General features: G+C 42.0%; 1 long non-coding RNA gene across 1 annotated transcript; it reads left to right on the top strand.

Moving 5' to 3' along the window:
* The first annotated feature begins 6299 nt into the window (after positions 1-6299).
* On the top strand, positions 6300-7502 carry LOC134215190 (uncharacterized). Its single transcript, XR_009980064.1, has 3 exons — positions 6300-6545; positions 6601-6724; positions 6794-7502. It is a non-coding gene; the product is annotated as an uncharacterized LOC134215190 (long non-coding RNA).
* The last annotated feature ends 1368 nt before the right edge of the window (positions 7503-8870 follow it).

Raw genomic sequence — 8870 nt, 5'->3', positions numbered from 1 at the left:
CTTTTAAGAGGCCCGGAAGCCTCCTTTCCAGAGGCCTCGAACCCTCCTTCAAGAGGCTCGGAAGCCTCCTTTCAAGAGGCTCTGGAAGCCTCCTTCAAGAGGCCTGGAAGCCTCCTTTCAAGAGGCTCAGAAGCCTCCTTCAAGAGGCCTGGAAGCCTCCCTTCAAGAGGCTCAGGAAGCCTCCTTCAAGAGGCCTGGAAGCCTCCTTTCAAGAGGCCTGGAAGCCTCCTTCAAAAGGCTCGGAAGTCTCTTTTAAGAGGCTCGGAAACCTCCTTTCAAGAGGCCTGGAACCCTCCTTTCAAGAGGCCTGGAAGCCTCCTTTCAAGAGGCTCAAGCCTCCTTCAAGAGGCTCGGAAGCCTCCTTCAAGAGGCCCGGAGGCCTCCTTTCAAGAGGCCTGGAAGTCTCTTCAAGAGGCCTGGAAGCCTCCTTCGAGAGGCCCGGAAGCCTCCTTTCGAGAGGCCTGGAAGCCTCCTTCAAGAGGCCTGGAGGCCTCCTTTCAAGAGGCCTGAATCCTCCTTCAAGAGGCCTGGAAGCCTCCTTTCAAGAGGCCTGGAAGCCTCCTTCAAGAGGCTCAGAAGCCTCCTTCAAGAGGCCCGGAAGCCTCCTTCAAGAGGCCTGGAAGCCTCCTTTCAAGAGGCTCAGAAGCCTCCTTTCAAGAGGCCTGGAAGCCTCCTTTCAAGAGGCTCCAGCCTCCTTTCAAGAGGCTCAGCCTCCTTCAAGAGGCCCGGAAGCCTCCTTTCAAGAGGCCTCGGAAGCCTCCTTTCAAGAGGCTCGGAAGCCTCCTTTCAAGAGGCCTGGAAGCCTCCTTTCAAGAGGCTCAGCCTCCTTTCAAGAGGCCCGGAAGCCTCCTTTCAAGAGGCCTCAGCCTCCTTTCAAGAGGCTCGGAAGCCTCCTTCAAGAGGCCTGGAATCCTCCTTCAAGGGCTCTGGAAGCCTCCTTCAAGAGGCCTGCAACCTCCCTTTAAGAGGCCCGGAAGCCCTTCAAGAGGCTCGAAGCCTCCTTTCAAGAGGCTCGGAAGCCTCCTTTCAAGAGGCCTGGAAGCCTCCTTTCAAGAGGCCTGGAAGCCTCCTTCAAGAGGCTCAGGCCTCCTTTCAAGAACTCAGAAGCCTCCTTTCAAGAGGCTCAGAAGCCTCCTTTCAAGAGGCTCAGGAAGCCTCCTTTCAAGAGGCTCAGAGCCTCCTTTCAAGAGGCTCGGAAGCCTCCTTCAAGAGGCCTGGAAGCCTCCTTTCAGGAGGCTCAGGAAGCCTCCTTTCAAGAGGCTCAGGAAGCCTCCTTTCAAGAGGCTCGGAAGCCTCCTTTCAAGAGGCTCAGCCTCCTTCAAGAGGCTCAGAGCCTCCCTTCAAGAGGCCCGGAAGCCTCCTTCAAGAGGCTGGAAGCCTCCTTCAAGAGGCTCAAGCCTCCTTTCAAGAGGCCTGGAAGCCTCCTTCAAGAGGCCTGGAAGCCTCCTTTCAAGAGGCCTGGAAGCCTCCTTTCAAGAGGGCTCGGAAGCCTCCTTTCAAGAGGCCTGGAAGCCTCCTTCAAGAGGCCCGGAAGCCTCCTTTCAAGAGGCCTGGAAGCCTCCTTTCAAGAGGCCTGGAAGCCCTTCAAGAGGCTCGGAAACCCTCCTTTCAAGAGGCCTGAAACCTCCTTCAAGAGGCCTGAAACCTCCTTCAAGAGGCCTGGAAGCCTCCTTTCAAGAGGCTCGGAAGCCTCCTTCAAGAGGCCCGGAAGCCTCCTTCAAGAGGCCTGGAAGCCTCCTTCAAGAGGCCTGGAAGCCTCCTTTCAAGAGGCCCGGAGGCCTCCTTCAAGAGGCCTCGGAAGCCCTTCAAGAGGCCTCAGCCTCCTTCGAGAGGCTCGAAGCCTCCTTTCGAGAGGCTCAGGCCTCCTTTCGAGAGGCTCAGGCCTCCTTTCAAGAGGCCCGGAAGCCTCCTTCAAGAGGCCCGGAAGCCTCCTTCAAGAGGCCTGGAAGCCTCCTTCAAGAGGCTTGGAAGCCTCCTTCAAGAGGCTCAGCCTCCTTCAAGAGGCCCGGAAGCCTCCTTCAAGAGGCTCAGAAGCCTCCTTTCAAGAGGCCTCGGAAGCCTCCTTCAAGAGGCCCGGAAGCCTCCTTCAAGAGGCCTGGAAGCCTCCTTTCAAGAGGCTCTGGAAGCCTCCTTTCAAGAGGCCTCGGAAGCCCTTCAAGAGGCTCAGCCTCCTTTCAAGAGGCCCGGAAGCCTCCTTTCAAGAGGCCCGGAAGCCTCCTCAAGAGGCCCGGAAGCCTCCTTCAAGAGGCTCAAGCCTCCTTTCAAGAGGCCTGGAAGCCTCCTTTCAAGAGGCTCAGGAAGCCTCCTTCAAGAGGCTCAGAAGCCTCCTTCAAGAGGCCTCAGGCCTCCTTTCAAGAGGCCTGGAAGCCTCCTTTCAAGAGGCTCAGGAAGCCTCCTTTCAAGAGGCTCAAGCCTCCTTTCAAGAGGCCTCAGCCTCCTTTCAAGAGGCCTGGAAGCCTCCTTTCAAGAGGCCTGGAAGCCTCCTTCAAGAGGCCTGGAAGCCTCCTTTCAAGAGCTCAGGAAGCCCTTCAAGAGGCTCAGAAGCCTCCTTCAAGAGGCCTCAAGCCTCCTTTCAAGAGGCCCGGAAGCCTCCTTCAAGAGGCCCGGAAGCCTCCTTTCAAGAGGCCCGGAAGCCTCCTTCAAGAGGCTCGAAGCCTCCTTTCAAGAGGCCCGGAAGCCTCCTTTCAAGAGGCCTGGAAGCCTCCTTCAAGAGGCCTCAGGAAGCCTCCTTTCAAGAGGCTCAGAAGCCTCCTTCAAGAGGCTGGAAGCCTCCTTTCAAGAGGCCTCGAAGCCTCCTTCAAGAGGCCCGGAAGCCTTCTTCAAGAGGCTCGAAGCCTCCTTCAAGAGGCTCGGAAGCCTCCTGAAAAGAGGCCTGAAGCCCTTCAAGAGGCCTGGAAGCCTCCTTTCAAGGGGCCCAAGCCTCCTTTCAAAGGCCTGGACGCCTCCTTTCAAAAGGCCTGGAAGCCTCCTTTCAAGAGGTCTGTAGCCTCCTTCAAGAGGCCTGGAAGCCTCCTTTCAAGAGGCCTGGAAGCCTCCTTTCAAGAGGCCTGGAAGCCTCCTTTCAAGAGGCTCGGAAGCCTCCTTTCAAGAGGCCTGGAAGCCTCCTTCAAGAGGCCTGGAAGCCTCCTTTCAAGAGGCCTGGAAGCCTCCTTTCAAGAGGCTCGGAAGCCTCCTTTCAAGAGGCCTGGAAGCCTCCTTTCAAGAGGCTCGGAAGCCTCCTTTCAAGAGGCTCGAAAACCTCCTTTCAAGAGGCTCGGAAGCCTCCTTTCAAGAGGCTCGGAAGCCTCCTTTCAAGAGGCTCGGAAGCCTCCTTTCAAGAGGCTCGGAAGCCTCCTTTCAAGAGGTTCGGAAGCCTCCTTTCAAGAGGCTCGGGAGCCTCCTTTCAAGAGGATTCTCCAATGATAGATTAATTACCTTCATTGTCTAACCTAATGATAGATTACCTTCATATCAAGTTCCTTAAGGGCTTTCATATATGGCCCGGCAAACCTCTACGCAAAGGTTGGAGATTACCATCTGTGGAATCCTGAATAATATTGCAGTGACATGAAGCTTTCTCCGCTAGCGAAGAATCTCAACGTCGGTGTTAATCTTTCTACTGGAGATATTGATTTTTTCATACTCGTGTCCTGTTTCTGGATACTAGGATACAATGGATACAATCAGTCCCGTGGTGAATTGTGATCGGTAGGTCGTGATCGGCATCGTTATTGGTCTTTAATTAAAGAAACTCCAAAGCATGTACAGTGAGATCGGCTTTCTAGTCTCAAGAAGACTATTAAATTGGTGAGCTGTACCTATTTGTTGTTCCTCGGCCAATCACGACTAGCAACTACGATGTGTATACTCAATCAAGCTAAGCTAAAGAAAATCATCACATATTGACCTAAAGTTTTTGTCTATTGTTGAACACTTATAAGAATGCATGGGTGCTCAACAATAGGTGACAACTTGAACCGTTTAACATTTAAATTTCATGTGTAGTAATGAAATTGAATACCTTCAAAGTGGAGCTATTAGGTCCGCACAAATTATTCATGCTAAGAATACTCAACTTCACACTAAACTATTCCTGCACATCCCTCAACACACCCATGGACGCTCGTTTGTTGTTTTGAACAGCACCGCGTACCAGCACTGAGCGACTATCTTCCATGCAGGCGCAGTGCAAATTGCCACAATGAGGCGAATAACACAGCGCCACCACACCACATCCATCTCGGTTCAGGTCGCATTTCTCGTTTTGCTACCCAGAGCCGAAGGCATTTAAATACGAATCACGCACCTTTTATTTCCTCGAGTACTTCACCCAACCATCGCACAACTGTGTAGCATGGGTAGAAGAAAACTCTTTTCAATAAATCAATAAAATATTATTTATCCATCAAGGAACATTGGTAAGTAAGAAGCTGAAACAAATATACGTGGGCATGAGGAAAACGGGGTCAACGGTGCAGTTGTGTCGGTCACATGATATGCCACCCAAGTCCAAATCCGAAGCTATATACATATTTGATGAAATGTTGCGATTTGTTCAACTTTGCATGTTACATATCAAACAAGTGATCAATTATGGACCAGATTTCAGTATAAAAAATTAAAAAGCTGCTAACATATTCAAATAAACAGCTTTTAGGAAATGTAGTACGTGCTGTTTGTAGTAACATTTTGCTTCCAAAGTACTCAATTTCAACATGTGCTATGTAACGCAAGTTAAAATTGAACGCATAATAATGTAAATATTGCCAAACAAATTACCATGAAGTCAAGACCTCACAAAATTTGTGAGGAAACTAGCCTACTTAGCAACCAAACTCTTTCACATCTAAATTAAATATTTACATAAATATTCCCAACTCGTATCCATCTGCCTATTATACCTCATCTTCCTTCACTTGCCACGCATTCCACATATCCTACCTTCATTTAGTCGCAAAAGCATGAGTATGCTGTCTTGTTATCTTGTTGAAAGTATCAGCGCGCTTCAAATGCTCAAGGCATAGTAATTGCCATCCCTTAATCACACCTTCCTGAACGGTACGTGATTTTGCGATAAATGAGAATTTCCAGTTAATGGGAGATATGGAGAGTGCATGGATTTCATCCCGTTCCACACACGTGTGTGTGTGAATCCGTTTCCTGGCCCACTAACAAAGCTTCAATTCCGAGAACAATTACCGCGAAGGTGAGGTCCATTCGGAATTCAAATACCGGAGGTACACTTTGTTTCAGAAGACAGTGACATTAACTGGCGCAAAAGTTCAAACCGTCAACAGCATGGGCGCGAGGTTGATTTGCTCTGTTTTCTAGCTCGTGCTAACTGTCAATCTTCTGGTGTACCCCCAGCATTCCTGGTAGCAACAAAAATCGTGATCCATATCATAGACAATCCTACGGAGATCGCTGTGCGGTCGGATTTCGAGACCCGGAGGCTACCATGGAACCAGAATAGCTGCAAAAGTAGCAACCGTGCTCATTTTCAATCGTGGTTTCTATCGCTAATGGGCTCGCGAAGGGCCGTCAAATTAGCTCATTAAATTAGTACTGTTGGTGGATTATTTTCTGGGGCGAATCTGTAAACCAGGAGAAATCCCATCCAGTATATCACTGTAAGTCAGTTCGTGATCTGCAACCCGTCTCATAACACAGGTTGGGGTAACGTCCAAATAACTAGAATGTGCGATCCAAATGCCCTTCAATGCATTTTTTTAAAATATTATTCATATTTGGATTCCTACCTACCCCATGACCTGTGCGTGCTACGATCAGATTTTTTTTTATAAAAATCAACTTAGTTCAACAAGTTAGGATTTCATTTTTTATGCAGGGTGAAATGTAAGATTCTCCGTTATTATTTTTCTTATAACCACTAAGCGATGCGTACCCAATCCAGATGCTTCAACTAGGTTTGACATCTAAGCTTAGGCGAAGGAATCGGCCCTTAGTTATATAAGACAAGATTACCTTCGGGCAGATGTCGCACTAACTTAATTTAACAAGTCTCATTAGACAACGGACAAAACATTTACATGCCACCCAGGGGACATGTGGAAATTTTTCTGCGATTACACAGCAAAAAAAATATTAATATGCCGCGACGTAATGTTGTAAAGCGTACCCTAAAAATTGATGTAATAAGTTATTTTACGTAGTTTTACTTCATATCGACGTTTTACTACATTTCTCGACGTAACTTCAAATCGGAAAACATATTTTTCCTGTTGCACGGATTCATCATAAAATTACCTGCCTTATTCAGCATTTCAATACGCCGAAGATGCTGCACATCATGCCCGCGCAAAAATAAATATAATATTGCATCCCAAATGGGTGAAAAATACGAAATCGGCGTAATATTACTGTAAATTTCTGTGATATCACTCTTAAAACATGCGGCAAATCGCAAGCCCATCCAACTGTCATTCCAGTTTTTCTTTCAATCTGCGAGCATCGAAAAACAAATATCGTGCTCAATAATTTAGTTGGTGAAGTTTAAATGCTGTGTTTGCGCCTTTCTGCCGAATAGGAAACAAATCATTTCACAGGTAAGCTTTGTATATTCTCTTTCTACCCATCCGGTACGATTTTGTCTGTTTCTAGAAGTTACTGCTGAGTGTGAACCGCAGAAAACAAATAGGATGCTCCTGAGCGGAGAAAAAATGATCAACGATAGTTTTCGATAAATTGGAGACAAATGTACCCACAGCAAACCGGCAAACTGCAGGTAAGTTCCTTGTCGATGGGATTTTCCGGTCACGCGACAAATCACTGTATGAAATATGTTTTTTGGCAGATACATCATTCTCCGGCATTTGAAAGAGTCGACAAGTGCAGCAATTCGTGCGGATGTGGAGTAGCGCTAGGGAAGCAAAAGGATTTTCTGAATTCGAGCCATTCAACAAATACCATCAAGAGTGGCATAAATCCGCCAGACACCATCAGTTTCGAACGAACCGAAAATTCCACAAAGGAGGGATCAATTTTGGAGTACCAGCATCGCATCGCATCGGGTTATGTTTTATGTTTATTACAGGTAAATTCATCTACGGAGCAAACCGCTGGTAAAGTGTCCTGTGCCTGTAGAGAGCCCACCGAAGAGCTTAAACGAGATTTACGGAAGTAGTAACGGAATTCCAATCAGACTAATCAACTTGTATGACGGACTTGTGGTATTTTATTTGCAAAAGGCAAACATTTGTTATAGCATATCCTCAGTAATTAGATTAAGAGATATTCGATTCGATTGGTGATCTCTTGAATCTATTATCAATTCGGTGCAAAACCGAATTATAGCCGCTAACAAAGTTGGATTTTTCTCACAATACATACGTTAAACCTAACTTCGGAAGTGGTGCGCTGTTTTCATTTGGTTATGTGCTATACAGCGCACTACTTCCGAAATTAGGTTTAACGTATGGATTGTGAGAAAAATCCAATTTCGATAGCGGCTATAATTCGGTTTTCTACTGAATTTATAATACTACACCTATAAAGCTAATAAACCTTAGAGGACGATTGTTGCTGCAGTTCCCTTCGTTCTCGTTCCCCAAAATGTTGGGTACAAAACTGTCAAAACGTACTGATTTTTCTTTGATGTTTCGCCAGTGACGACAGTGACGATTTTCCTCTATAGTTTATTACCTTTATTGCTACACCACATCTGCAAAAACAGAGATTCTTTTTATTAGCACTTGTTGTGATTTACCATAACCCCGTCCATATGATGTTAATGAATATCAAAAAATATAATCAGTGCTAAAATATGTATAATGTACAACTGATGCAACTTGAATGTATGTAAATTTTGTTTTCAAAATTTATATTCTCAAACATGCACATTAAATTTGAAGATTAAATTTTAAATTTCAAATTTTAAATTTTAAATTAAAATTTTGAATTTTGAAATTTTAAATTGAAAAAATTAAAATTTATAATTTTTTTATTGTTCTCAACTTTTATTTTTTTTCAATTTTTATTTTTTATTTTTGATTTTCTATTCAATTTTTAATTTTAATTAATGTTTTTACAATTTTCAATGATATTTATTAATTTTAATTTAAAATTTAAAATTGAAAATTTAAAATTTGAAATTTAAAATTCAAAATTTAAAATTTAAAATTAAAATTAATATTTTAAATTTTAAATTTTAAATTTTGAATTTTCAATTTTTAACTTAAATTTTTAAATTTTAAATTTCAAACTTTAAATTTTAAATTTTAAATTTTAAATAAATTTTAATTTAATTTATATTAGTTTTAATTTTTAATTTTTATTTTTATTTTTAATTTTATTTTTAATTTTAATTTTAAATTTTAATTTTAATTTTAAATTTTAATTTTAAATTTTAATTTTAAATTTTAATTTTAATTTTAATTTTAATTTTAAATTTTAATTTTAAATTTTAATTTTAAATTTTAATTTTAAATTTTAATTTTAAATTTTAATTTTAAATTTAAATTTTGAATTTTAATTTTTAAATTTTATTTTTAATTTTAATTTTTAATTTTTAATTTTAATTTTTAATTTTAATTTTTAATTTTAATTTTTAATTCTAATTTTTAATTTTAATCTTTAATTTAAATTTTTAATTTAAATTTTTAATTTTATTTTTAATTTTAATTCTTAATTTTAATTTTTAATTTTAATTTTAAGTTTTTCATTTTTATTTTCAATTTTTATTTTCAACTTTAATTTTTAATTTTATTTTTTAATGTTAATTTTTAATTTTAATTTTTTATTTTAATTTTTAATTTTAATTTTTATTTAATTTTTAATTTTAATTTTTATTTCAATTTTTAATTTTAATTTTTAATTTTGATTTTTAATTTCAATTTTTAATTTTAATTTTTAATTTTAATTTTCAATTTTAA

Source organism: Armigeres subalbatus, chromosome 2 (assembly GCF_024139115.2).
Source record: "Armigeres subalbatus isolate Guangzhou_Male chromosome 2, GZ_Asu_2, whole genome shotgun sequence".
Taxonomy (NCBI): domain Eukaryota; kingdom Metazoa; phylum Arthropoda; class Insecta; order Diptera; family Culicidae; genus Armigeres; species Armigeres subalbatus.
The sequence above is the reverse complement of the archived record's forward strand: the minus strand, read 5'-3'. Positions and strand labels throughout refer to the sequence as shown.